This window comes from Rissa tridactyla, chromosome 5 (genome assembly GCF_028500815.1).
Source record: "Rissa tridactyla isolate bRisTri1 chromosome 5, bRisTri1.patW.cur.20221130, whole genome shotgun sequence".
In the NCBI taxonomy this organism is placed as follows: domain Eukaryota; kingdom Metazoa; phylum Chordata; class Aves; order Charadriiformes; family Laridae; genus Rissa; species Rissa tridactyla.
The window spans coordinates 2,692,959-2,719,748 of record NC_071470.1 but is presented as its reverse complement, the minus strand read 5'-3'; the positions used below and the strand labels follow the sequence as shown (position 1 = coordinate 2,719,748).

The 26,790-nt window shown below is 45.7% G+C and overlaps 1 protein-coding gene across 3 annotated transcripts in view; it reads left to right on the top strand.

Annotated features, from left to right (window-relative positions):
* VEGFC (vascular endothelial growth factor C) overlaps positions 1-26,790 on the top strand; it is an 85,053-nt gene that overhangs the window by 1,485 nt on the left and 56,778 nt on the right. The window contains exon 1 of one of the 3 annotated variants that reach the window (XM_054202478.1): positions 755-856. The exons of the other annotated variants lie outside the window; for them this stretch is intronic. The gene's annotated coding sequence lies outside the window, so the exon portion shown is untranslated. Of the gene's footprint in view, positions 1-754; positions 857-26,790 lie in introns of those variants that run through there. 3 annotated transcript variants of the gene reach the window in all.

Below are 26,790 nucleotides of genomic sequence, written 5' to 3'. Positions count from 1 at the left end.
TCTGATTATTGTATCTTTTCCTACGCTGTTTGGTTTGCTGACTAGAAATTTGGGAGATTTTACTGTAACTGCGTTGGAAGTCGAGTTTTGGTAGTGTATGCTAGCCAGACTTATTTCAGGTATTCAAACTCTCGTCCAGCATCTGTTGTTCACAGAACTCGTGCTTTTCAAATAATACTCTGCGTGGAAAAGGTGACTGACTTATACTGGAGTCTGTCTTCAAATACCGAGTATACCGTAGTCTCTTTTCAAATATTGGGATTGCAGACGAATGCTTACGTTGCAATGTTCTGAATGCTGGTATGCTGTTGGCGATCACACTGTTTAAATGTTTTACCAAATATTTTTCAAAAGTAAGTATTTAAAAATAGGGAAGCGAAATCAGTTCAGCGGGTCACTCTTATCACTGAGACTATTTATAAAAAAAAAAAAAAAAAAAAAAAAAAAAGCAAAACTTAGTGCAGGATAAAATTCCGCAACTCTTTTCCAGCCCATGACTGTAAGTCAGTTATTTGCTGGGCGAAACTGGGGTTTGAGCCTCAGAATGCTGGAGAGGTGGAAAGAATCCGAATGGAGCGCACTTTGTACGCTCCAGCTGCCGAGGCAGAAGAGCTGATAGCGAGGATGTTGTCCGGAGTGACGCCGTGTGTCCCCGTGCACATGTTGGGGACGGTCACTGTGCTCCTCGAGGGAACCTCCGAGTCTCGGGGAGCTGCCCCTGCGCCGCGTGGAAGTGCAAGGGCTCCCTGGAAAAAGGGGAACTGTTAGCAAACCAAAGGAAGAGGGGTCAAGAGAGCGGGGAGTGAGCGGCACAGCGGGTGTTAAGCGATTACGTTAACAGAATAATGTCCTACTGGTGAGTAGTGGGAGGGGGAGAGAGAGGATGACTCGGGATCCAAGCGGACTTAGTCATGTTGGAAGCCTTTAGTTGTGAGTTTCTTGCTTTTGCTGGAACTGTTGGAGTGAGCGAGTATTCTGTGGATGAGAGAATGCGGAGACGAACGTCTGAAGCAATTATGAAAGGATTAAATAAGTAAACCATAAGTAATTGTTTCAAGGAAAATATGATTATACTGTCAGTAAAAAAAAAGTCATCTGCTTGAACTTTCTTAACTTCACTGACAAACGCGTGATCGCTTGAGCGTGTGTTCATAGACGTTAGGCTTCCTCCGTTTTTTACATGCCATCCCCCCGCTGCATATCGGACTGATGCCAAAGTGCAGGTCGTAGGGCCTTTGGGGTCCGCTCGTTGGGCAACGTTTTTATTTCTCTTTACTCCTATTTTAAGAAACGTTTTTAAAAGCGCGGGTGAAGCTGGGGAGGAGCGGGGCAGAAAGTGCGGGTGTTGTGATGTAGCGCAGGTGGGTAACCTTGCCCAGGAGATCCGCGGCCACCTGGAAGCGCTGCAGATATAAATAGCAGTAGTTCTTCACGCACCGCTCCTGCAAGGGCACGTCCCGCAGCAAGCAGGCACCGATAAGCTTGTGCAACTGCCTCCCCCCACCTTTTTTTTTTTTTTTTTCCAGCCTAGGGGTAAAGTTCATTATTTAACGAGCTTACAGGGCCCAGATTAATACAGCTGAAGCGGCTGCTCGGCGGGGAGGGAATGATTCCTGCCCTACGTCACTGCTTTGGGGTTTCCTGCAGCACAGGGGGTTCCCCCGATGAGGTGACCCCCCCCCGGCAGCCGCGCCGGGCTCCCCCTCCCCGTCTGGGGAAGGCAACCAGGAATTTCGGTTCTCTCCCTGCCGAAGGTGGGTGCAGGGAATCGGCCATGCTGCCCCCGGAGCTCCCGCCGCTTGGGTGGGAGCGGGGATGCTCGGAGCAGCTCAGCAAGGAGAGGGCGAGCAGTTGGGCAGCACCCGTGACTCCGAACTTCAGCTCCTCGTACCATCCATGGATATTTTAATAACTCTTATAATGCGTTTAGTCTTTTGTTCTTCACGTAGTTTTGAATTGGGACCACGCAATGAGTGTATGCTCTCTACCCAAGAGGTCAAAGTAGAATAAATAAATAAAATAATTCTTTATTGTTTCTTTGTTGAAAGTTCTGAACTGGAGGGGCATTCTAGGCACAGATTAAACTTCTTAGGTTGTTAAAATAAAGGTGTGACAGCAGCATGCGCCCGGACTGGATGGATAGCGCTAGGGTGGCAATGGCAGGAGCAGGTTCTTGTGGTAACGCTGAGCGAGAAGCAGCCGCTCCGCTGGGAGGGTTTGCCGTGGCTGCACCTTCCTTCTGTTGTGTGGCTTTTAAATCCTTAAAGGGTGAGTGTCAGGAGGATGGGGCCAGGCTCTTCTCAGTGGTGCCCAGCGACAGGACAAGAGGTAATGGGCACAAACTTGACCAGAGGAAGTTCCTCTCAACATGAGGAGGAACTTCTTTGCTGTGAGGGTGGCAGAGCCCTGGCACAGGCTGCCCAGAGAGGTGGTGGAGTCTCCGTCTCTGGAGACATTCCAAACCCGCCTGGACGCGTTCCTGTGCCACCTGCTCTGGGTGACCCTGCTCTGGCAGGGGGTGGGACTGGGTGATCTCCAGAGGGCCCGTCCAACCCCCACCATTTTTGGATTCTGTGATTCTGTGACTCTACAAAAGCAACACTGGTCACTTGTCCCACGTGGGTTTAGGAGGTTTAAAGCTGTCTTTCTGCAAGGCTTCCAACCCAAACCATTCTGTGATTCCTAGTTGTGTACTGGAATGGCAATAAGAAATGCAAAGGTATTTGCCTCTTCTAAAGAGCACCCCTGGCAGCGACGTCGGGGCCTCTTTAGGCAGACAGCAGTTAAGTACAGGACAGCTCTAATTCTGTAATTTGCTTTTTGCGATGAAAATAGGTGCGCTTGCTTGAGCTCCATTTATCTTGGATGCTACCTCAGCTGAGAAACACATTATTATTATTATTATTATTAATTATTATTATTATTTTAAAACTGACTTAATCATAAAATGCTGCTAGTTGATGGCTAATGGAGTTCAAACTCTGTTGCTGTGGGAGGGGGGAGGAAAAGCAGCGTGTTAATTTCCAGGGTTTCCTCCTGCGGCTGTATCTCGGTGGCGTAACCTCAAACCCCGGCGTTTTCTGGCCAGCTCGGGGTTCACGGCGCGCGCGGCGGGACGCTCCCTGCCCCGCTGACAGATGGGCCCGGGTTTTCCCCTCCGAAAACCAGCACAAAAACCTCGCTCCCCGTACTCCACCGGCGCTACGCTGAGCGGGCAGGGAGGGCAGGGAGGATGTTATTTTTCTCTGCTCTGGCTGTTTCGTCTGCTGCAACTTTCCTTTTCACGTGCGTGTCGCTGCTCTCCCTTCCCCCCCCCCCCAGACACAAAGATCCTCTCTTTTTTTAGAAGCACGGTTTGTATCAGAGACAAGGGGATGGACCAGGGCCACTTAGGAAGACTGAGCAACGCTTCCGTGAACACAATTATTAAACCTTTCGCGCCAGTGGAGTGCAATACCGAGCCCCGAGAGCTCGTGGCTGGTGGCGTAGGTATGTGCATTCCTGGGTGTCTTGTGTAAGCGCACTTGTGTGAGGGATTTCAGGGGATTGCTCCTGGCAAATAACCACACTTCTGAAGGGTCTCCAGAAGCTTTGGGGATCACTTTAACCCATGGCGGCGTGCGGAGGCTTACAGAAACCTCAAACCCAAAAATATATTATTTTTACGCTGACTTGGGTTCAGCGTGTGTTTCCACTCTCGCAGGTTCTTCAAGGGCGTGCGTCTGCTTATTCTAGTAAAAAAACAAAGCGGGACTTACTCTTCAGGCTGTTGTAGGTGAGAGTGGTGGTAACAACCCTCTCCCATTGACACCCTGCGTCCAGGGTGGGACGACTGTCCGGGAACCCCGTGTTCAGCTGCTGCTTTCTTGAGTGCGGTCAGTGATTCATGAAGACAAAATGCTTGGCACAAAGGGGATCCAACCAAAGTCCGCCCGGTATCCTGTCAAGTTTAATATCCTTGTTAAATGTAAAAAATGTGCTGGAGCTGTTTGTAGAATGAATTATAAGAAATTCCAAGCAAGATTGGTACTTGAAAGACGGGAGCTCTTTCAAAGTCTAAGTTGTTTCTCAAGGGTTTTATGTTTGGCAAGGCGTTGAATTTTGTCTAGGGAGTAGGATAGGTATGACTGTCTTCATTAGCTATTATAAACATTCAAGACCTTTTTTTCCGCCCCCCCCTGCCCCGCCAATTACACCTTGCTCCTAACCAGAGTGGCACGTAACGCCAGGTTCCCCTCCACGTGTATGTGTATCTTCTCCAAAGGCACTAATGGCTGCATAAATTGCACCAGAATTTTAATTTAAAACATGGATGGCTTGGGGGGACCGTGAGGGATTGTTTGTTTGAATTCCTATTGTATATGAGTTTGTCAACTTGTTTTCCTTTGTTTGTGTTTATCTGTCACCAGAAGTTTTTTCTGATGACTTAATATTTATGTGTTACTGGATTTTTTTTCCCCCCTCTTTGTTGCATTTTGGATTTTAGTTAGGAAATAGCTACACTGTAAGTCATTTACTCTTCTGCTCTTCCATTGTAATCATTGTAAATCAATCCCTCCAGTTCTTCAGAAATTTGGTTTTTTTCTTTTGACATTTCCTGACGTGTCTAAGATGGCTATAACCCCTTGCGGATATTTAGAGACTGCAACTGCCAGTGAATGTTTTGGTAAGATGCTCCTCTTTAGCAAAGTAAGCAAGAGGAGTGATGTTCTTTGGGGGAGGTGGAGAAAGCACAGGACAAACACCTTCTGATAACTGAAGGGGGGAAAAAAAATAGTAGCCGTTGGTATATTTTGGCTGTACTGTAGTCTTTGCTGAGTACGGGTGAATTCTGTTTAGGGTGAAAATGTTGTCATCCGAGATGCAATACATCTGCAGGGAATTTTTGGGATCCCGATTGTGGTTAACTTCAGTGAAAACTCATTGCTTGGGGAAGTTAATGACATTATTTATCTGACACTGATCTCGCCCTGATCCCACCCTGAACCCTGCAGTGCTCCGTACTGTTCACGTAACGGCTTCATCTACTCGGTGACAATTTTCAAACAGCCTGACCTTGAGGAGGATGCAGCTTGAAACCCCTTGGAGGTGTTTTGCATCCTGCTCCTCACTGAAGAGAGCAGGAATTTTTATCCTGGAAAAGACGAAATACTGGCAAAGAAGGGGACAATTCTTGGAAGGCACCAGAGGGCTGCTGGGCAGCAGGGGACACGTGTGTTTCTCTCTGGTATCCCAGGTGCGGAATCCCCCGTGCTGCTCCTACCCGCTTGTGGCAGCATTGTGAAATAAGAATTTTAAGGAATCGGGTGTCATCTAGAGCAAAATCCTTTACACCATAAAATGGTTTAATTCTTTGACTTTTGTTACCCACGAATTGTGCTCTATTGGCAGAAGAGAGGAATTCAGCAGAAGCGATTTCTTCTGAGAACAGCCGTAGTATTTGGCTATTTCCTCATTTTTTTCCCAAAGGAGATCTGTAGCAACCTCCCAACTCCCCACACGCGTGCGTGAGAATTTCCAGGACGTGTAAAGGTTGTCTGTAGGTATCCTCCTAAAGATCATTCAGAAGAGGCAAAACTGCTCCAGCTGGACTGCTGGAGTCGACTGCTTCGACTTCCTTTGACGGCAGAATCCAGCAGACCAAAGGTGTTTGTGGTGGGCTGCTCCAGCTGTCCAGAATGTACTTGCTGCATCAGTCACAATATTTAGAGCCGAGAGAAAAACTGGCCAAGTGAAGCTGCCCACCTTAGCTGCGGTCTGCTCACTCGTGTTTGTGTAGACAGTGAAACGTAATTTGAAACGTAAGTGAAAACGTGATTCAAGTACGAGCTGTTTACCCTTTTCCAAATACGTGGCTAATGCCCTGCAAGTATGGGATCCTTATACAAAATCATGAGAAGACCAGGCCAATTGCCCATGAGGCAGCAATGTGCCCTTGTGGCCAAGAAGGCCAACGGTTTCCTGGGGGGTATTAAAAAGAGCGTGGCCAGCAGGTGGAGGGACGTCATCCTCCCCCTCTGCTCTGCCCTGGTGAGGCCACATCTGGAGCGCTGTGTCCAGTTCTGGGCTCCCCAGTTCAAGAAGGACAGGGAACTGCTGGAGAGAGTCCAACGGAGGGCTAGAAAGATGATGAAGGGACTGGAGCATCTCTGTGCCGAGGAAAGGCTGAGAGCCCTGGGGCTGTTCCGCTGGGGAAGAGCAGGCTGAGAGGGGATCTCATCAGTGCTCAGCAATATCTAAAGGGTGGGTGTCAAGAGGATGGAGCCAGACTCTTCTCAGTGGTACCCGGTGACAGGACAAGGAAATTCCATCTCAACATGAGGAAAAACTTCTTTGCTCTGAGGGTGGCTGAGCCCTGGCACAGGCTGCCCAGAGAGGTGGTGGAGTCTCCGTCTCTGGAGACATTCCAACCCCGCCTGGACGCGTTCCTGTGCCACCTGCTCTGGGTGACCCTGCTTTGGCCCCTTCCAGCCCCTGCCATTCTGTGATTCTGTGAAGAAAAGCTGGTGGTTGTTGTTTGAGGTGTACTGTCCCAAGATGGTGGGATCCGTGCTCCTGCACTGCTGACGGGAATCCCAGTGCTATGGGATTCTCGCTGAGGGAGCAGTGTGAGGGCGGCGTGTACAAGGTCCCTCCCCTGGGTCCCCTGTGACCCAGGGCAAGCCCAAAGGGACACTGCTGGGAACTTGCTCTCCTGGTCATGGAGCTCCTAAGCACCAAGACTGGGATCTGTGGGCTGGGATTCACACTTAGCTGCACTTGAAAGTACTCAAACAAAGTTGAGCTCCAGCAACTGTCCGCGTAGGTGGTCTCACTTTGTGCTATGTGCACGTTAAAGAAACTTAACGTGGATTAAGAAAAAAATTCTGAAGCGTTTAAAACATGAGGAAAGCTGGAGAAGTGAAGAAAACTGTGAGGAAAAACTTGCTTGAACAGCTTTGGTTTTGTTTGCTCCTTAAGAGAAAAAAAGTGAGAGCATTATTTGTCACAAGTCTTGAATGTCATTTTGAGATGGTTTTAAAAAAAACCAACAATCCACAAACCTTTTTTCTTTGCAAACGTTGCATTTGGAGTTCTGAGAATTCACCGCAGTCTTGACCTGTCATTCTTCTTGACTAACAACTGCTAAGTATTGCAACCTATGCTTTGTGGCTGCTGTGAACCGGAGACTAGGAGATACCATGAAAGCACGTTCCACTGGAAGTCAAAGAGAGCGCTTGTATTTTGTGCCTCTGAAAGGATCGTTCATTATTCGGTGCACCGCTGAGGAGAAAATCTCTGCTTGTTTGCACACTCGTTATTACTTGTTATTACCACTCCTGCTATTTCTTCTTAGAAATGATGCAGAAAAGGAAAATTATGTGACTTCAGTCATTCCAATTATATGTATTTGTAAGCGGCCGCAGATACGCTTGGCAGAAACAGGTTGCCTGTAAATGCTCTCCTACTAAGACTCTTGATGGAGGCTGTGTGTAGACTACATCATCGGATGTAGGTCATTGTTATAGCTATGGCTCGATTAGCAGTGTAGTTGGCTGCCTAAGGAAACCAAGAACTCAACTTGCGAGGTAGCGCCTGATTGACGTTTGTCCCTTGCCCAGGGACAGATGTTTCCCAATTAAAGCAGAGCCTACAACTTCCTCTTCACCCCACCCACTTCCCAGGAGATCTTGCGTAACAAAGTGCTGCTGGTACAAACATGACCATTTACTGCGTTTCCTTTTATTCGTGTCAAGGCACTCATGTTAAGACTTCAATATCTCTTCGCCATAAAGATTTTTTTAAATTGTATTTCCTTTATATCATTAATATTGAAGTATTCTGTGATTTGGAGGAAATGGGACAATCTTGTGAATAATCAGCAGGGTTTGTACTGTTGAATCACAGTAGATTCAGTAAACATGGAGAAGTGTTTTTTCCAGGAAGGAAAATAGCAACGGGCAATTATTTCGTCTTTACAGTTGGGCTTTTCTGGGAGGCTAGAGAAGGACAAAATGTTGGTTCATTTGAAAATACCAGGAACCCTGTTGTGCAGGCCACAGGGCGCAGCCGTCAGGAGAACGTTACCAGCCACTAAATATTCCACTGATGTGACCGACTATGGCGGGTGTTGGCCTGTCTCCTTTCTAAAGTTTCATGGTCTTTAATGGAGGTTTCATCAAAACTGCCAGGCAGCAGAAGCCAAGAGGTTAGTCTCAAAATCAAATTGTCCAAGGGTCTCCTTGCTCACTTGCAGGAGTCTTAGTGGTATCTAGTTAGGGTTTGTTCCTTCTGCCTGGTGCTCCCAGGTGCACCCCAAGACATAAAATCAGAGAACCATAGAATGGTTTGGGTTGGAAAGGACTTTAGAGGTCGTCTAGTCCCAGCCCCTCTGCCACAATGCCACATTAGTGGTGGTGGGGACACGAGATGGTTTGGAACCCGTTGAGGAGGGGATTCACTGTTTCTGTGCTGAGGGAGGTGGGTTTGATGAACCGTCTGGACTCAGGCTGAGGTCAGGATGCCTTAGAGTGGTAGATCGGGTGATACAGGGCTGTCTCTGCAGTTACGGTTCCCTCCAAGACCATGGCACTTAAGTCAGAGTAAACGCAGCCTGTACAACTGAAAGGTGTGGAAAGTGAGGCATGAAAAAACGCTTTTGTGTTTTTACCCCAGAAGACCTGCCTGTTTCTCTCTGATCATCAACTGTGAAAATGATGAGGATCTTTAAGGTTAAGGAGAACCCTGCTGTTTTTTTTTTTCTCCAGGCTGGGCCAGCAGGAGATCACATCTCTAAAAACAAATGAAAGGAGTAAAGAGATGTAGAGGAGTTCCAAGTACTTTCCTTTCCAAAATATCTGTGGGTGGGCTGATAAGGCAGTAAAGGCACATTGAACCGTCATCTTGGAGCAGGAAGTAGGGGAAGGAGCGGTGAAGGATTTTCAGATGGCAGGATCATGCTTCAAAGGAAGGAAGAATTAGGCTGTTCCATTGCATCAGGTAGAACTAAAGAATTAGGCAGACTCTAAACTGAGCAGTCATTACTAATCTGGATTAATAGCATAAAAAGGCTCTTTGTAGTAATGAAACTCTTTGAATATCTTACCTAACGGTTTCAGAAAACTAATGAAACTTTCAAATCTTCATCTCTCATGACAGACGGACGATCTGTATTTTGCCCTTGAGCCTGCACATTGCTGCTTTACTCCATGTTTAGTTGGTTTATGGTATTTATTTTGAGTGTTTTGAAGTCACGTAAGAGTAGAAGAATGGCTGTACCTGGTCAGACAAAATCCCTGGTTAGCCCTATATGCCATTTTCAACAGCATCCAACATGGGCAACCTTGTAGGACAGCCCCTCCTGCACAGTGTGCCCCACTGGTGTGGCCGAGGATGACTTGGAGAGTGGTGGTGGTGTTGGGAACCTCATGCACAGCACATGTTGAGCGGCAATCTGTCACACCTTCTCTCCCACACCCTCTTCTCCCCAGTTCCTTCCAGGTGAAGGCTGCCCGTGAGTGAAGTGCCCACTGCGTCATTGGTCCCCAAAAGTTTCTTTTTTATCACTTGTCCTGTGAGCTGGCCTGCTTGACTCCCCTGTGGGGAGCCGCTTGTGTGACATCCAGCTGATTTGTCCCCAGACCACCCCATGGAAATGACTTGGGAGATTTGTACCTTGCTTGCTCTGTTTCTTCACCCTTGCGTCTCACAAACCATGTTCAGGAGAAGCCCTGAAACTCTGGTGTGCGGGTGTGTACCTGCTGCTTGTTCCTTGGCCAGCTGGGGCCTTCAGCTGGAAAACCCAACAGCAGGCATTGGATGTTCACAGGGTCCGCGGGCTCATCGTGTTTTTCATAATGAGAGGGCAACCATGGCAACGTGCATCTGGCAACGTCCACCTGGCTACAGCCGCTCTTCTGGCGCTTCCAGTACCTCTTAGAGAGTTTTTTTGGCTAGACTTCTTCCCTTTTTATTTATGCCCTGGCCACCCACGGCCCTGCCGAGTTACAGGACCTCCTTGACAACCTCCTTCTGAGCGCCAGAACTGGAGAGTGTCGCTATGCGCTTACAGACTGGTGGCAGCAGGACAGCTTGTGGACTTCCTTGCCTTAAATGATGAGAGGTGTGCGGGGGAGTTATTTTGTTTTCTTTTATTTAATTTAATTCAGTTGGCTTTTCTCCTATGTGTTATCCAGGTGCTTATTGCACCCACGGAAGCTTTTGACATCAACACCTTTCTGTATCAAGAAGTTTGGCTTTGAGTAGATTGAGTTTAATATATATAATAGTAAATTTAAAAAAACCACCCAAACCAAACAAGCCCCAGAACTGAAGGAACCATTCCTTTTGTTTGTCTTGAGCCTGCCACCTTTTAGTTGCGTACGCAACTTCCCCAGCCCTCGTCCTGGGTGAGGCAGGGAACAATTCTGTCCGTGCCGCCTGTGGCTTTATCGACGACTCCTCTCCATTGTTCTTTTTCAGGCGAAAGATCCTCCACTTGTGTAACCTGTTTTTTGTAATGAAGCTGTTCCTTACCTTTGATCATCCGACTTCATACCTTTCTTAATTCTCTTCAAGGCTGCAGAACAAGGAGATGGGAGAGCCAGGAGCGCAGGCAGGATCCAGGATGTGGGACACCCCGGATGTGTGTAGGGACACAATGAAGTTTTGTTCTCTTTCCTAATGATTCCACTTATATATTTATTTTAAAAGCCTGTCTTGGTTGGAGAATATTTTGTAACATGTCAGGCGCGAGTATGATTAAAACGCCTCTTTTAAAGAACTTATATTGAAGAACTGGACAGGGGAAGGCATTTCATAGTTCTTACCGCTTCCTCAAAATCCTCACAGATTTTCCTCAAAATTCACACAGAAGTTCTTCCTGGGGGCCTGCTTCAAGGTGATGTATGATCATTTAACCTGTGTGTTCCTTAGCCTATGAATGTCCCTTTCTGCCTGCCGCACGTGCACAGGGAGAGAGTTAATGGGACTAGCTATCTTCTGAGTTATAAACCACGCGCTGCATATTTAATGTCCTTAATGATTTTTTTTTTTTTTTTTCCTTAAGGAAATGAGATGTGCTCTCAAAGCAACCTGTGGAATATGCCAGCAAAGGTTGTTTATGCCTGTTAACAGTAAGATGTTACTGTCAGGCAAGGTTTGTGAGAGGCTGGTTATGTGTGCTAATGAGGTGCCTGTGACTAAGCAAATTCAGCAGGAGCCTACCCACGCTGACAAGTTTTTAGATACACGTCAGGCGCAGCCTAAAGCATAAGAATATAAGAAACACCCCACCGGCGCAGACCGACGGTCTGCCCAGACAAGCGTTTGGCCTCCGTCAGCCTCAGCAGCGCACGCTGTGCTCTTTGAGGAGGACGTTGGGGCTTAGCCGGTTCCTGCAGTTCCCTCCCCTCGTACCCTCCTGGCAGCCACCGTGGTTGGACTGAGGGTAGAGAAGACATGCCCCCGCCTCTTCCCTTCACTCTCTGTTCGTGGACGTCTCGTCCATGGATTTCTCTGGTTTCATACTGAAGACGCCATGAGCAGTCGGTAGATCCTGACCGTGCCAACTTGGGTGCAGTGGAGCTTCTTCGATTTTTGGCGACCTGCAATATCTTTAAAGACTTATTCCATGGTTAATATTCTCTACTTCTCTATTCTTTGAACCTTAGGTGTTACACAGGCAAAAAGAGGTTATTTTCAGCGCTTAGAAAATAAAATTTGCTGTTTATTTTGGGATCTGGGATATATGTCCTGAAATTTTCAAAGACCAAACTAAAAAAGAAACATAAATGTGTAATTTAATTCTTTCACGCTATACTTCAATCAAATATAGATGCCTTTTTTCTAGTTTGATCTGTCACAGGGACTGGGTCCAATGTCAGATTCCCCCCCACCTTTCGTTAAGAGACTGATTTTATTTCCATCTTTAGACCTTTATTACATGCGTGGTGAATTCGCCTGCTGTCTGCCTGTGGTTTTGCCAGCTTTAGGCTGTATTTCCCGTATAGTTCAGCATCAAAATCTGTAGCTCTTTTGAGATGCTTCTGGTGCCTAGAACCCTTACCGTGGATTTGTCTGTAGGAAATTCCATCTTCCAAATGCCACTTGGCGAACACAAGGGCAGCGCGGAGTAAAGGGATAAACCAGGAGATCCTGTCTTGCTCTTGATGCACTACTCCATAGAAAAAGTATGCGAAGAGTTGCAGGAATATTTAGAGGAAGGCGGTGGAGTTGGGTCCTAAAGAGTTGGGTCACAAATTTCCCTCAGTTCCCATTCCTCCTCTTCCAGGAGGAGGGGGAAGATAAGGGAATTAAGGGAAACTCTTCAGATAAGGATCAGCCTCACCCCCTGAGAAACTTCTGTCTTCTCCAGAAGAAAATTAAGTCATCAAGGGTTTGGATTTTCTTTTTTTCCTTTCGTTCATTGTTCCTTCTTCTTCGTGGTCTTGGGACATCTTTGCTCTGCCTCACTAGAGAAGTGCCATGTGCTGCTCTGTCTGAGGAATCTGTGCATCTTGCTAAGGGTTCCACCGAGGCATATGTATTTAAATCTTTATTATCTTAGAGATACTATCTAAGGGGTGAGATATTGAATAAAATTGAAGTTCTTCTGGATAATCATCTGTTTTTTTCTTGTAAATATTTGTTCCATGTTTGTGCCGACCTGTTGAATTGGGCTTTTATTCTGCACGTTCTTTATTACAACTGTGAAAACAGTGTTTAGCTTTGATTTTATTCTCTTTCCTTCCATAAATAACATGCACAATGAATTCCTCAAAATCCCTGTTATAGCCATTGTCATACAGCCCTGAACTTCCAGATTGTTTGACGTGCACTCTTGTACAGACTTACATTTTTATCATCACTGTATATTTTTTTAACTTTTCAACTGCCCGAGGAAGCTATTAAAAAGAAAGCTTACTCTCAGCCAGAGCAGAGTGCGTTCATTAGCTAACTGGTTTCATTAGAATGGGAACTTCCCTTTCACTTTATGAGTTAGTGCAGTGTTGAGGAATTTTAAGTAAAAGCAAAGTCTTACTAAAATGTGGAATTAATTGCTTATCTTATAACACTTGCACTGATAGCTGAAAGAAAAATGGAATTAATAAAAGTTCATTTTGGTAATCATTGAAGTGGCTGAATTTCAGGCAGAACTACTCTTCTCCGCTGCTTGACAATTATTTTCCCATGTCCTTTCATAAAATCAGAATGATTTTGCAACCAGCGTCCTGATAACTCTGAAATGGAAGTGCTTCAGCCGGGGGGCAATATTGGCTTCCAGGTCTTCTAGGAAATGGAAAGAATACAAACGAACAAGAAAACCCCCCAACCTCTCTGGCTCTACTCAGAGATGATCACAACAGCGTGAGAAATTTCTACCACCCTCTTTGAGGGCACTTTATTTCATTCCGAATTCTGCCAGAGTTGTATCTGGGAGGGATAAATGATTTCTTCGTTGTGTTGTTTTGTTTTTCTTTCCTGTAATTTTCTTTTGTTGCTGAAATTGCAGTGTTTTTACAGTGTTGACTGCATTAAATTAATTTTCTAGCATAATCGTGCTGCTGGAAGCAACGCCAATCTAAAGGTGTGATTGGTCGTGCCTCTCCGGGCCCAGCCATCGTAGTTGAAGGTGGCAGTGCGTGAGTACCAAGTTACGCACTGCGTCTGGGCTATGGGAAATAAGGCTCAACATAAATTCGACAGAAGGGATGCTCCAGCCAGAAGCCTGTCCCAGTTCCCCTAGTTCTTACTCCTCTACTGGTGTTGGAAAAGTTGGTATGGAGTAGGTAAAACGAGGGTACTCCTTTTGGTAGCAGCACGGATTTATGCTGGGTTGTAGTGACTGTGCAGCGGTTGACTTGTGCGTACTTTTAAATGTTAAGTGAAACATTTTAGGTAAATCACTTCTAATGACTAATCTTGCTTTATTATGTAGCAAAATGAATTAGGAGTAGTCACGTACCTGGTTGCAGTGATTCTTCTGTGGGTATGTTACCTCCTCACAAATACATCCTTGTGATCTCTCACTGCCAATGTGAACAGTTTATTCCAATAAAAGTGTCTTTTTCGTTTAACCTTTGCAAGTAATGAGGGTGTTTATGTAGCTCTTATTAAGCAAACTAATTTTGCTTTTTTGTACTTTTTTTTTCTCCTTACGTACGTGTAAAATTCAGTAATATTAAAGTGAAGGGCGGGTAATACTGGACCACATTGCTAATTTAACTAGTTGGCTGTGCTTCCTGCAGAAGGTGGCCCAGGATCAACTGTGAAGCTCCAACTCAACTTTCTTTGTGATTGGATAGTACCGTGGGTGCGCTCTGTGTAGCGAGAGGGTGATCTGGTTAACGACGTATTTGTCAACGGGTTAATTATTGCAACAGAATCCATGCAGTTCTTGGAGCAGCTAAATTTAGGCTGGCAGTTTGTAAGCCCATCCCTTGGTGGGTTATTACTTGTCACAACACTGAATGGAGGCAGTTGTCCAAAATGATTTCTATAGAAATACTGTAATTAACGTCATTGTGATCCCTACGAAACGAATAGAAGGACACACAGACAAATATTGTTTGCCTTCTACTTTGTGCTTGAACCGTCAGTAACACGAGTTCAGTGTCTGGAAACCTTTCTTTTGCTACGATGTGAAGATTTAAAATCAATATTTTGCTGTCATTCTACAGAAATAATACACTAGCCTAGAGCCAGGATAAATCTAGCAGTATTGACAGGCATTGCAGCCGTAAACGTGCTTAGTGTATGAGTGTGTACACTACAGTTTGCTACTTCAATAAAATCAAGCATTCAGAAGTTGCACCATGCTACAGGTAAAAACTGAGTTTTTTGGTGATGTTGTGTTGCTTTTTGGAGTTGCCTGATGTTCAGGGACATTGAAAATATCAACAAAAATGCCCACAGTTGTATCATCCGAGTCCAGAGGACAGCCTTCAGCGGGCCCGGGTGACCAGTCTCACAAGGGGTGGAAGCGCTGCCTTCGCCCTCACCTGCTCCTCAGTGTCCCCCACGTCCCAGCCATCTCCATCCTCCGCATTTAACCTCTTCCTCCGCCTGACTGAATGCGGTTGGCTGTGCTGAACTGAATTCAAGGGCTGGGAATTCGTAAGGAAACCAATCCAGCTGAAGAGGTGGAAGTCCATGTCTTAAGACCTTTGGGTGTTTTTTGCCCATTCAAGGCAGCGCTGTGTAAATACTGAAACTGCCGAGGGGGCAACAGGCTGTACCTTTGGGCTTCTGTCTTCCACCTGTGTTCTCGGGCGGCTCATAGAACCATAGAATGTGTTGGGTGGGAAGGGACCTTTAAAGGCCACCTCGTCCAACCCCCCTGCAGTCAGCAGGGACATCTTCAACTAGATCAGGTTGCTCAGAGCCTCATCCAGCCTGGCCTTGAATGTCTCCAGGGATGGGGCATCTACCATCTCTCTTGGGCAACCTGGGCCAGTGTCTCACCACCCTCAGCATAAAAAATTTCTTCCTTCTATCTAGTCTCAATCTTCCATCTCTTAGTTTAAAACCATTACCCCTTGTCCTATTGCAACAGGCCCTGCTAAAAAGCCTGTCCCCATCTTTCTGATAGGCCTCCTGTGTTTTAAATCTATCTCCAGTTCCTTGCTGCCTTCTCTACTACATGCTTCTCCTCTCCATCAAACTCTGAAATGATTTCATCTCTCCCTTCCCTTTTCTGTACCCATCATCCTACTGGACATGAAGCCGCACCAGGCAGTCACAGCTCTTCCTTTGGCTCTTTGTCTCTGCACAACAAATTCAGTGCCATCCCAGGTCCCTCTGCAGTGTCCTCTCTTCCTCATCTTCCTCACTAGCTTCAGATCGCAACTTTCTTTTCCATTTTCTTCTCAGGGCAGAGTGAGCTTTTTTCTGTTCCTTTACAGGAGTTTCTCCTTTGTAGCTACCTGCTCTGGCATCACGAGAGAGAACCCCCACTGCTGTCCCTTCATGACCTGCCGCGGAGCAGAGCTCTACCTGCACAGCAGGTCTTCTTCAGCAGCTCCAGGGAACGTGCACTGATCCTTCCTTAAACCTTTTTTGCATTTTAGCAGAGCAACCTGCCAGAGTCTTCAGTGGAAATTCGTAAGCTGTAATGCTCATTTGTTGGGCAAATTTTGCTGAAGATGATAAAGTACGCTCCTGAGGCACCTTCTGGTTTTTCCCTTCTCCTCTCATCACTCCAGATCATACTTCCCTGTCGGTTTAAGATGCTACAAATCTTCTTGGAGGAGGTTGCACTATTTTAATGTGAACAAGAAACAGGCGTTGGGACAGTGGAAAAATCAAGCTTCGGGTTAAAGTCTGTCAGAACCTTTGAATAAACAGCGGGAAACAAGGTCTTACAAGTGGGAAAAGCTGGCGCCGTTCCAGCTGAAGTTAACCGCTTAAACCTGCGTAGTTTGGTGCCCAAACAGCCTTCCTGTCACCCACCGGCTTGTTTGTCCCCTGCTCTGTCCCTTCCCGGGTGCCGGGAGGAGGGCTGGGGGGATCTGCACGGGGAACCGAGTTGGGAACGCGCCCTGAAGGACAACTCGTGTGGGAAAGGTGGGAGGGTTGGGGAGGGCTCGGTCGGACCACGTTTTCCGTCTGGTTTGCCTCTTAGCTTCACGTGTCCTTGTGTCTGCAGCGGAGACGAGGAGCGGTGGGAGGGCAGGAATGAGCAGCTGGGAGCAGAAGGAGTAGAGGTGGGCGGTTTCTCGGTGGCAGTCTAGGACGTTTGTTGATGAACAACTTCAGATCACAGTGGTGCCAGTCGCTCAGCTGCGAGGGGCTATTTTCTTTGCGATGTCCTGTGGAAAAATAGCCGTAGAGCAGAAAACACCTTGAAGGAGGCAGTAATTCCTTGGAAAACATCGGTGACTATTGGTCGGCCTTATCTCACGTTATCTGCTTAAAGGTTAAGCGACTGAGTCACGCTGTCTGGACTCTTGTACCTAAAAGACAGAGAAAGGCACCTATAAGGAACGCATGACGTGACCTCATCAGCCACGGTTTCAAGGTTTCTTCAGAGTTTTCAGGTTTTTTTCAGAAATTACCGCTTTTAAGTGGGCAATAAATGAAATAAATGTGTGCGTGCGCATTGATCTTGTGTAACTGTGGCAACTCTTTACAATCGCTTCCAGAATTTTGCATATCTTCTTTGCCAAAATTGCCGAGGGATTTTTCTTAAGTATATGAAGCTTTTGTCCTCTGACGAAGTTTGGAAAGGTTACTGAAGTATTGAAGCTTTGCTTACTGTGTAAATCCCGTCGGCTGGTGCTGAGTTATAAACAGCAAGTGGCTGGAGAAGGTGAAAGGGATAAAGAAAAGGCGCAGCAACGGGGAAGAGGTGGGAACTGCTGTCCAATTATTCCTACAGCTACATGGAGCCAGAACATAAAGTTAACAGGAACACTAAATAATGTATTCTATGCTGAAAGAGTCTAAAGTATATTTTTTTTTAAATCAACTGTGTATTACATCAATGCATCTGATACCCAACAACAACTGTTGTCTTTATTCCCGCTCCGTGCTAATACAGTGGGATTAAAGGAGAGATAATTTTAGTATGGAATTTCCTGAGGTCATATACTTTTATTTTAATGTATTGTTCTGTATCCGGACGCTGTTGCTTAATTTAGGTCTAACTATAGAATATAATGGTGCTGTTTCCACCCTTATACCTATGGAAACACACCCAAAATGTGTGTATGTATACACATAGATCCTTTTAAATATACATTATTATTATTTCCAAGATATTCAATGTGTAGTTAAAACTCAGCAAACGGTTCTGCTATAGCTGAAGTAAAATTACTGACATTTTTTCCATGAAATAATCTCTTAAAATTTTATGGTTTGGTTCCAATAGGTCGGTTACGATTTAGAAAATTCAGAATCGCAGGGAAAACAGATTAAAAACGGAAATAGAGCTTTAACATCGGAAACATATGCCTATTATTAATTTTTTTTTTGTTAACTTCTTGTTTTCAAACGATGTCTAAAACTTTCTTATCAGCTCTGATAAATGTGGAGGAGAGACTCTAGCTGCAGACTGAGAAGCTGTTTTTTCAGGAGCTGGTCGTTACATTTGTTACGGTCTTAATGAGAATATAACATCTAGGAGTACGTTAAGACTCCAAGATATTCACTTCCTATGTTTATTAATATTTTATAGAAGTCAAGGTTTTAAGTCTGTATACTCATTTGTAAGTATGCTACTGAAATCTAGTACAGTAGAGTGCAGCAAATGTGCGTTACCATGAGGAGAACTCTTTTTATTTAGAACAAATGTATTTTCTAGCTAAAATTGTGTCTTTGCTTAGAAAAGCTTTTCTAGTTGTTAGCTGCCTGACTCGCCATACTTTCAAATCACAGTGTCTACTCTACCTGAAGAGGGTGAATAGTTGGCTGAGTTGAGCTAAATTTGGCTCCTCTCTTAACATTAAATCTTGTATTGCATCGTATATCACTTCATAGTATAAAAGTTGATAAAGACATCCGTGAGACAAGGCGATCAACTTCATAACCTTCCTTTTATTGATCTGATACTTTTAAGTAGTTTTCCAGGTCTTTATTTCCTGATGTGCACAGACTGAAGTACATGCAAGATTATGATGTGTTCCATAACAAAATGTGACTGTTCACAAATGTACCTTTACATCCCCTCAGACCTTTGTGGCGATGCCAATGAATCAGACGCCTGTGCTCTGCTAACTCAGATGCCACATGTGGGGTCTCTTACACTCCTGCTCCTACTTGCTTGCCCTCATCTTCATCCTCCTTTAATAAAATGAAGGGGATGGAGGGATGGAGAGCAGCCCTGCTGAGAAAGGCTTGGGGGTACTGGGGGGGGAAAAGCTGGACATGAGCCGGCAACGTGCGCTGGCAGCCCAGAAACCCCCCACAGCCTGGGCTCATCCCCAGCAGCGTGGGCAGCAGGGCGAGGGGGGGATTCTGCCCCTCTGCTCCGCTCTGTGAGACCCCCCTGCAGTGCTGCCTCCAGCCCTGGGGCACCAACAGCAGAAGGACACAGAGCTGTTGGAGAGGGGCCAGAGGAGGCCCCGGAGATGCTGGGAGGGCTGGAGCCCCTCTGCTGTGAGGACAGGCTGAGAGAGCTGGGGGGGTTCAGCCTGGAGAAGAGAAGGCTCCGGGGAGACCTTCCAGCCCCTGCCAGTCCCTAAAGGGGCTCCAGGAAAGCTGGGGAGGGACTCTGGAGCAGGGAGGGGAGCCATGGGACGAGGGGGAAGGGTTTTACACTGACAGAGGGGAGATTTAGACTATACATTAGGAAGAAATTCTTGGCTGTGAGGGTGGTGAGCCCCTGGCCCAGGGTGCCCAGAGAAGCTGTGGCTGCCCCATCCCTGGAGGGGTTCAAGGCCAGGTTGGACGGGGCTTGGAGCAACCTGGGCTGGTGGGAGGTGTCCCTGCTCATTGTAGGGGGGTTGGACTAGATTGCCTTTAAAGGTCATTTCCAACCCAAACCATTCTATGATTCCAAGTGTTTCTTTCTGAGTGAAGTGGGACCTGAGCCACCTCTCTCACACCTAATTGTTTCATCCGAGTCAGAGGCGTTTCACAGTTACCTTATTCTTTTCTCATTTGCCCCAAACTGTAACTTCATCTCCCTGCTTTAAACAGAAAAAAAGATGCATTTAGTAGACTACGATTACAAAAACCCCAGGTGATTTGTACTTGCAGTGTGTTCTCTGCCCCAGTGCTCCAAGTGGTAGTTTCACAGAAGATATGACGAATGAGGAACGCTGAATACAGCTCCCTGTGTTCCCCATTCATGTTTTTATGGCAAAAGGCTGTTCAGCTTTGTTAGAAGGGAAGGTGGAAATGCTTACTTCAAATCCAGTGGAGTGCCCTGATTTTTCAGCGTGATAGTCCTGACCTCATATTTCAGCGTGATACTCAGGGCTCATATTTATGATTGGCCGTGAGCGTTACCAGAAACAAAGCATTCGTGAAAATGTCTTCTTGAAAGCCTGGCAACTTTAACTTAAGGAATCGTTTAACTGTCGTACCACGCTAGTTTGAACGGCCTTAGTAATAAATTGCAATGGCGTTTTATATGGCCTATAAAATGACAACCTATAAAGATAGGGAGAGCAATAAACAGATATATTTTACTGCTGCAGAAGTGCTTCCTATGTCACTCTTATCTGCTACATCACATACAAAGGGTTCCCGTTCGGTTTTTAGTGTAAGACCAAGGTAAACGAACAGGAATATCAATTTAGAAGGATCTCTGACAACTGGTTTGGTCTCTTTCACCGTGCTGGAGTAAAATGTTGGCAATCCTAAATGTGAAAAATCATGAGTAAAGACACTGTAAACTTATACAGAAACTTTAAACTTGAAACAAAACTGTGATTTAGTTTATGTGGGTTTTGCCTTCTAGTTGAGTATACCTGTTATATAAATGGAAGATTATATTACAGGAAATAGTACTCGAATAAACATTTAAGAGCCATAGTAAATATATTTCTATGTAATCCTTGGCTCGAGTGTTGTCATTGGGAAAGGATCATAAGAACCTCACACGTGTAGAAGGGACCATCAGTGAGTTTGCAGCAGAGACGTACCCTCCTCCCCTCTTCTGCGTGTGGCACTGGTAGGACAGTGGGACAGCTACTGAGCTGTCTCCCAAAAACTGGGCTGTCTCCCAAAACTGGGCTTCTGTCTCCAGTTCTGATGTCTACAGATGGACCTGCACTGAAAAACTGGCTTGGGGGAAAGAGAAGCACAACAATGAAACTCGAGAGAGGAAAATTCTGTGAAAATAACTTCTAGTGAGAGCCTTAAAGAGTTGCAGATCAAAAGATGACTGGGAAAAGCATGTGGAAATCGTTGGAAAAGAGAAAATGTAACATGGCAAAAGGCGTAGCAGAAACTAATAACCGAAGTCAGAGACATTGTTTTTGTTTCCTTAGATTTCAAGCAGTGTTGGTTTTGTGAGAAACAGTGTATGATAATTTGGGTTTTGCCATTCATGATTTTACAGTTATTTTACAGCTCTCATACAGAAACAGTTTGGCATTGTGGGTTGTTCTTCTTGTCTTTGACTGTCTGCTTGTCGGACCCTCTCTTCATTTTGAGATGGGGTGATGTGATTAGTGCGTGGTGTGAGAGAACACTGATAATTAACATGGTATAATCCTACAAGAACAAAATGTAGTTATTTCCCGTCAAATCAGCTGATAATAGGAGTCTATTTTATTCAAGTAATGTACCCAAACATGACTTCGTCCCAAGACACGCTCATCAGTGAGTAACATATAGGTGTCTCCCTTCATTGTGATGGCTAGATATCTCATCACATGGTCGGAGATTGTGTGCTGCCACTTACATGTCCTTCACATCCTCACTCGTCCTCTTCCAAGCACACATGCTGCTTTTATGTGGGTGGACGTTCATCCATCTTCCACCAGTAAACCAGAGCAGGTATCATGGCATGCCCATTTCTAGTTAAGTGAACAGAGAAGAGCTGTGATCTTTCCATTAGCATTATGGACAACAAGCTCAATGCGAGTGAACAGTGTGCTGGTGGGGCAAAGAAAGCCAACGGGGTGCTGGGTTGCATCAACAAGGGCATCACCAGCAGAGATAAAGAAGTCATTATCCCACTGCTCAGCGCTGGTCGGGCCACACCTGGAATGCTGTGCTCAGTTCTGGTCCTCGCTATACAAGAAAGATGTGGAGAGGCTGGAGAGGGTCCAGAGAAGGGCCACCGAGATGATCCAAGGACTGGGAAGCCTGCCATATGACGAAAGGCTGAGAGAACTGGGTTTTATCAGCCTTGAGAAAAGAAGAAAGCTTAGGGGAGACCTTATTGCCATGTTCCAGCATTTAAAGGGTGGCTACAAAGAAGGTGGAGACTGCCTTTTTACAAGGAGTCACATGGAAAAGACGAGGGGTGATGGGTACAAGTTACTCCTGGGGAGATTCCGACTGGACATAAGAGGACAATGTTTCACAATGAGAACAGTCAGCCCGTGGAATAATCTCCCCAGGGGAGTGGTGGATTCCCCAACATCGGGTATTTTTAAGATTCAGCTGGGCAGGGTGCTGGGCCATCTTGTCTAGACCGTGCTTTTGCCAAGAAAGGTTGGACCAGACAATCCTTGAGGTCCCTTCCAACCTGGTGTGCTATGATTTTATGATTCTATGGTTAAGACAGGGAGCAAGCTGTGTGAATAGCTCCTGCAGCCCCAGCTTGCCCTTATTTGTACCTAGAAGTATCTGGAAAAAGAGGACAGGAGGGAGGAAGTTGTAGCTACGTGCAGAAGGAATTGTTCTAATGAGCCAAATCCACTCAGTAATTTTGGACACCTTGCTCCAAATGACCTTTCTGGCTTTGGAAGAAGTATTACATTTTTCAGAGGTTTTTGTCATTGCAGTGTTTTGTACAGAAGCATATGTAAAAGTTTGAATTGCGATTGCCTCCAGGAGTTTTAAGTAAAACAGTGAAAGCTCTGTTTGAAGATGAAAATAAGATTTGGCAATATTACTAACAAAAAAATTAATCTTTCAAGCTGTGTATTTAGGCAATAAAGATAAATTTAATTTATAATTAAATATAAAGGCACCACTTTTCCTAAACTAAGCATGTTAAACAACCTGGAATACACTTTGCATATCAAAACTATGTGACTGTTCCGCATTTTTAAAGAGTTTAAAAATCATAAACTAAAGAAGTTAAACCTATAAATCCAAGAGTTATTTTGGCTTATGTTCTTTTACTTATTCAGTTGTGTATCCCAAAAAAATGTCGTGAGTCAGTAGTTACTCTGGGTTTGCACTAATGTGAAAACAGAACTTGATCCATATTTTTGTCCCAACCTGCAGCCTTACGTGCAGACCCACATGTAGGAGGAACCAAAGTGTGTAGCCAACAACCCCAGTACAAATCCCAAGCCTTTACTCTTGGTTATACTTTTGGGTAAAAGATCAAGGGTCTGATATTTCAGCAGCAACAAAGTGGGGGGAAAAAAGAGCAAGAAGCTGCCAAGGGCTGGATCCTGTGAGCTGGCACGATGGCACTCGGGATATCCATCCCAAACCTCTGGGCACTGAGAGCCCGGGCAGCAGCCTCATGCCAGGCAAGGCAGTGTGCTCAACCGAGCACCCGGTGAGACTCGCTGGGTGGGTTTGAACTTCTGGTAGAAACTGCGTGTCCTGGTTTCACCTGGGATGGAGCTGGCTTTCTTACTAGTAGCTAAAATAGTGCTGTGGTTTGGGTTTGGGATGGGAATGATGTGATAGCACTCTGGTGTTTTGGGTTGCTCTTAGGCAGTTGTGGCCTTTTCTGCTCCTCACCCCACCCCACCAGTGATGGACTGGTGGGGCACAAGAAGGTGAGAGGAGACACAGCCGGGACAGCTGACCCCAGCTGGCCAAAGGGACATTCCATGCGATGTGACATCATGCTCAGAGTATAAAGCTGGGGGAAGAAGGAGAAAGGGGAGACGTTGGGAGTGATGGTGTTTCACAAGTCACCGTTACACGTGATGGAGCCCGGCTTTCCTGGGGATGGCTGAACACCTGCCTGCCCATGGGAAGTGGTGAATGGATTCTTTGTTCTGCTTTGCTTGCGTGGGTGGCTTTTGCTTTGCTTATTAAACTCTTTCTTTTCTCAACCCATGAGTTTTCTCACTTTTATTCTTCTCTCCCCCATCCCACTGAGGGAGAGTGAGCGAGTGGCTGCGTGGTCCTAGCTGCCAACTGGGATTAAACCATGACACTGTACTGGAATAATGGATCTAAATGTCTTAGGCAAGCGTTCCGGTCACTAAACCATACATAAAAAGTGGTTACTGACCCCCTCCACTAAGTGTATTTTTTAGCCGGAAGCACCTTTTGGACCTTGCACAGAACTCAAGCTCGTCAGGCTGTGTGAGATGCCTTCAGAGGGTGCCAGTGTAATGGGCTTCCTGGGGAGATTTCCCTTGGGCACCATCCTTTGGGGGTCCCAAAGAACTGTATGGGTGCAGGGGTGCCAGCACACGCTACTCTTTCAAACTGGTAAGCAAAGCACAGTTAGGTACAGTGAAACATCGTAGTTGGGTGCTGAGCATGGTTAGACAGAAGGTGGAACCCCAGCTTGTGTTGTCAGCCAGGTACATGTAGCCAGACCTAGTGCTGTTTTGTGTGGCATGTTATAAAAGTTAGAATCATAGAATCTTGTAGGTTGGAAGAGACCTTTGAGAACATCAAGTCCAACTGTTAACCTGGCACTGCCAATTCCACCACTACCCCATGTCCCTCAGCACCACATCTACCCAGGTTTTAAATCCTCCAGGGATGGTGACTCCACCACTGCCCTGGGCAGCCTCTTCCAATGCTTGACAACCCTTTCGGTGAAGAAATTTTTCCTAATATCCCGTCTAAACCTCCCGTAAGTACATTTTCGGCATACGTCAGGTGTTTCCTATGTACATCAGCAAAAAAGCCTATTAAAGGAGATTTTAATTTTTTGTCTTCTGCGAGGCACAAAGCGCGTGCAGGTGGGAGCAGGGTGAGGATCCATGTGAGCCGCTGTACAGTGAGTGCTGCGGAGCAGCCTGCCGAGTAAATCAGAGCTGCTTGGAAATTTCAGGCCACAATAGCCGTGGCATGGAAGTTCTGCCGTGGGCATTTGTCCTCCTCCTTTCATTCCCTCACTAAGAGGCTCTACTTGAAAACGCTGGAGCACTTCATGTAAAACACTTTGGCTCAAGAAAATGCTCCTTTCAGCCACTGAGTCCCCTTCCCAGCCTGTGAATGCAGCTGAAGTGTCGTGTCCTGAGGGCAGACCAGGTCAGAGTAATTCCCTCGTTGGGAAGCAGTGGGCACCAGCCAGGGACTTGAAGTAGGTAAGAAGCTCCTCCTGGAGGAGAAGTCATGGGCATGGCAGCGAGGGTTGCTCTTGTTCTCTTCTTGTTTAGGGGAAAAATAACCCACAAACCCCAAAATTGATTCTGCGTTGTTCAGTGTGTGAGTTTCTCTATGTGTGTATGTAAAGCCATGTTAATTACTACAGAAAGTGAAGACCCACCAAAACCATTTTTATTTTGCTTCTGTAATTTTCGACAACGAGCTCTTTGGTAAAGGATTGCGGTGGGAAGGGAGGGTTAGAAAGCAGTTCCAGTCTTCAGTTTGTCAGAAGGCATCTGTGCTTGAACCCCTGTTTCAGATCGGGGCATTTCTTGGCACGTCGCTGGGGCAGGGTGGAGCCGTGGGAGCCTGGATGAAGTTTCTTGGAAGGGTTTTATCCGTGCCTAGTTCGGTGTTGCAACAGCCACTTCAGTGTTAGTGCACTATGGAGCTAATTTGCCGTTAACTCATGCATCGTCACAAACTACCTTTGCATTTTTTGTTTGAATTGGAAACAAATGCCATGATTGAGTGTGTCGTGCAATGTAGGTACAGTGAAGACGATGCCAGGCTTTCTTAATTCAGGTGTCTCGCTGCTGGTTTGAAAGCCTACTTTGAATATTCAGGCTTTGAATAACAGCTGTGGGACACGCTTGGAATTCTAGTTCCAAAAAAAAATGCATAAATGCATACACTTCTGATCTCTGGCCATGTAGTGTTGGATACGTAAACTGCAAGCAGGTAATTTCAACCCTTTTCTGCCAGCAGGTGTAATTTCAAGGTACGTATCCCAACTTTGAGTTTGCTAGCTACGCTTCTGGAGTTGAATTTCCTTCAGCTGATGACCCTGTACGTGAAGATCACGAGCTCTCTGTTGGTAGTTATGAGGTTGAAGATCTGATTTGGAGTTTCTGAAGTTAGTGAAAGACCTAACTGTGGTCTTAGTAGGCTTTGGATTAGTCCTAGCATGTGTATAAATAGTTACTTTAGCGGGACTAAAGTGTGTACTTCAAGATCATATAAAAATTAAAAAATCCTGCTAAGAAATTCTTTCACCATTCCTTTTAAAGAGTGAATTAAAAACTGAAGTACAGTAATATTATTAGACAATTATATAGAGATATGTGAAAACATAATAAGCTATTAGATTTCTTTTTAATATCTGCTAATTTTAAAAGGCAGTATAGCATAGCTTCGAGTGAGCGATGGCAACTTTTCCCCCACAGTCTAAAGACATGCAGGAATCTTTGGAAAAGGAGGGATTTGCAGGATTTCTGAGCAAAGGAACGTTATCAGCATCTGAGGACTTGAGTGTGCTTGTTGACTGAGTTGCATTTTGAACACGATCCAGCATCTACAGGCATCGAGCTGAGTGCTGTATTAGAAACACCCAGAACTGTCCTGAGAGGGATCAGGGAGAGGGAACAGCTTCAGAGGATAATTTAGCCCCTGCAAATTCTAAATTAGCCCCTGGAAGTTCTCTCGTCCCTCCCCTGACTAAGAAATTGGGAAACCTGAGATCACTTGGTGCCTGAAGTTGATTGGAATGCCTGTGTATTTTTTTTTTAACTTGTTACAAAATCTTCCCTCTTGTGTTAATAAAGGTCAAGTTTATTTCCTATATTGTTTCTATTGAAGGCAGCTTTAAAAATATTGGCCTTTTTGGTTCATGACTTGGATCCATTTTTTGTTTGTTTGGGTTTGTGGGGGTTTGGAGGTTTTTTGTTTGTTTGTTTAGGAATCCACTACTCGTGGGTCTGCTGTGCTTGGATCTCACTGGGAGGAATCTGCGTAGGCTTCTCTTAATCAAGACCGGCTGGAACACTCCATCTTGCCTTGGTGGACCTCTCACCTCCGAGGGCAGGACTTTCAGACACCCCCCGCATCCGGTAGCTTGAACATCTGCTCTCGCAACCTCCAACTGTACCGTTTCTTCACTTCAACTGTCAG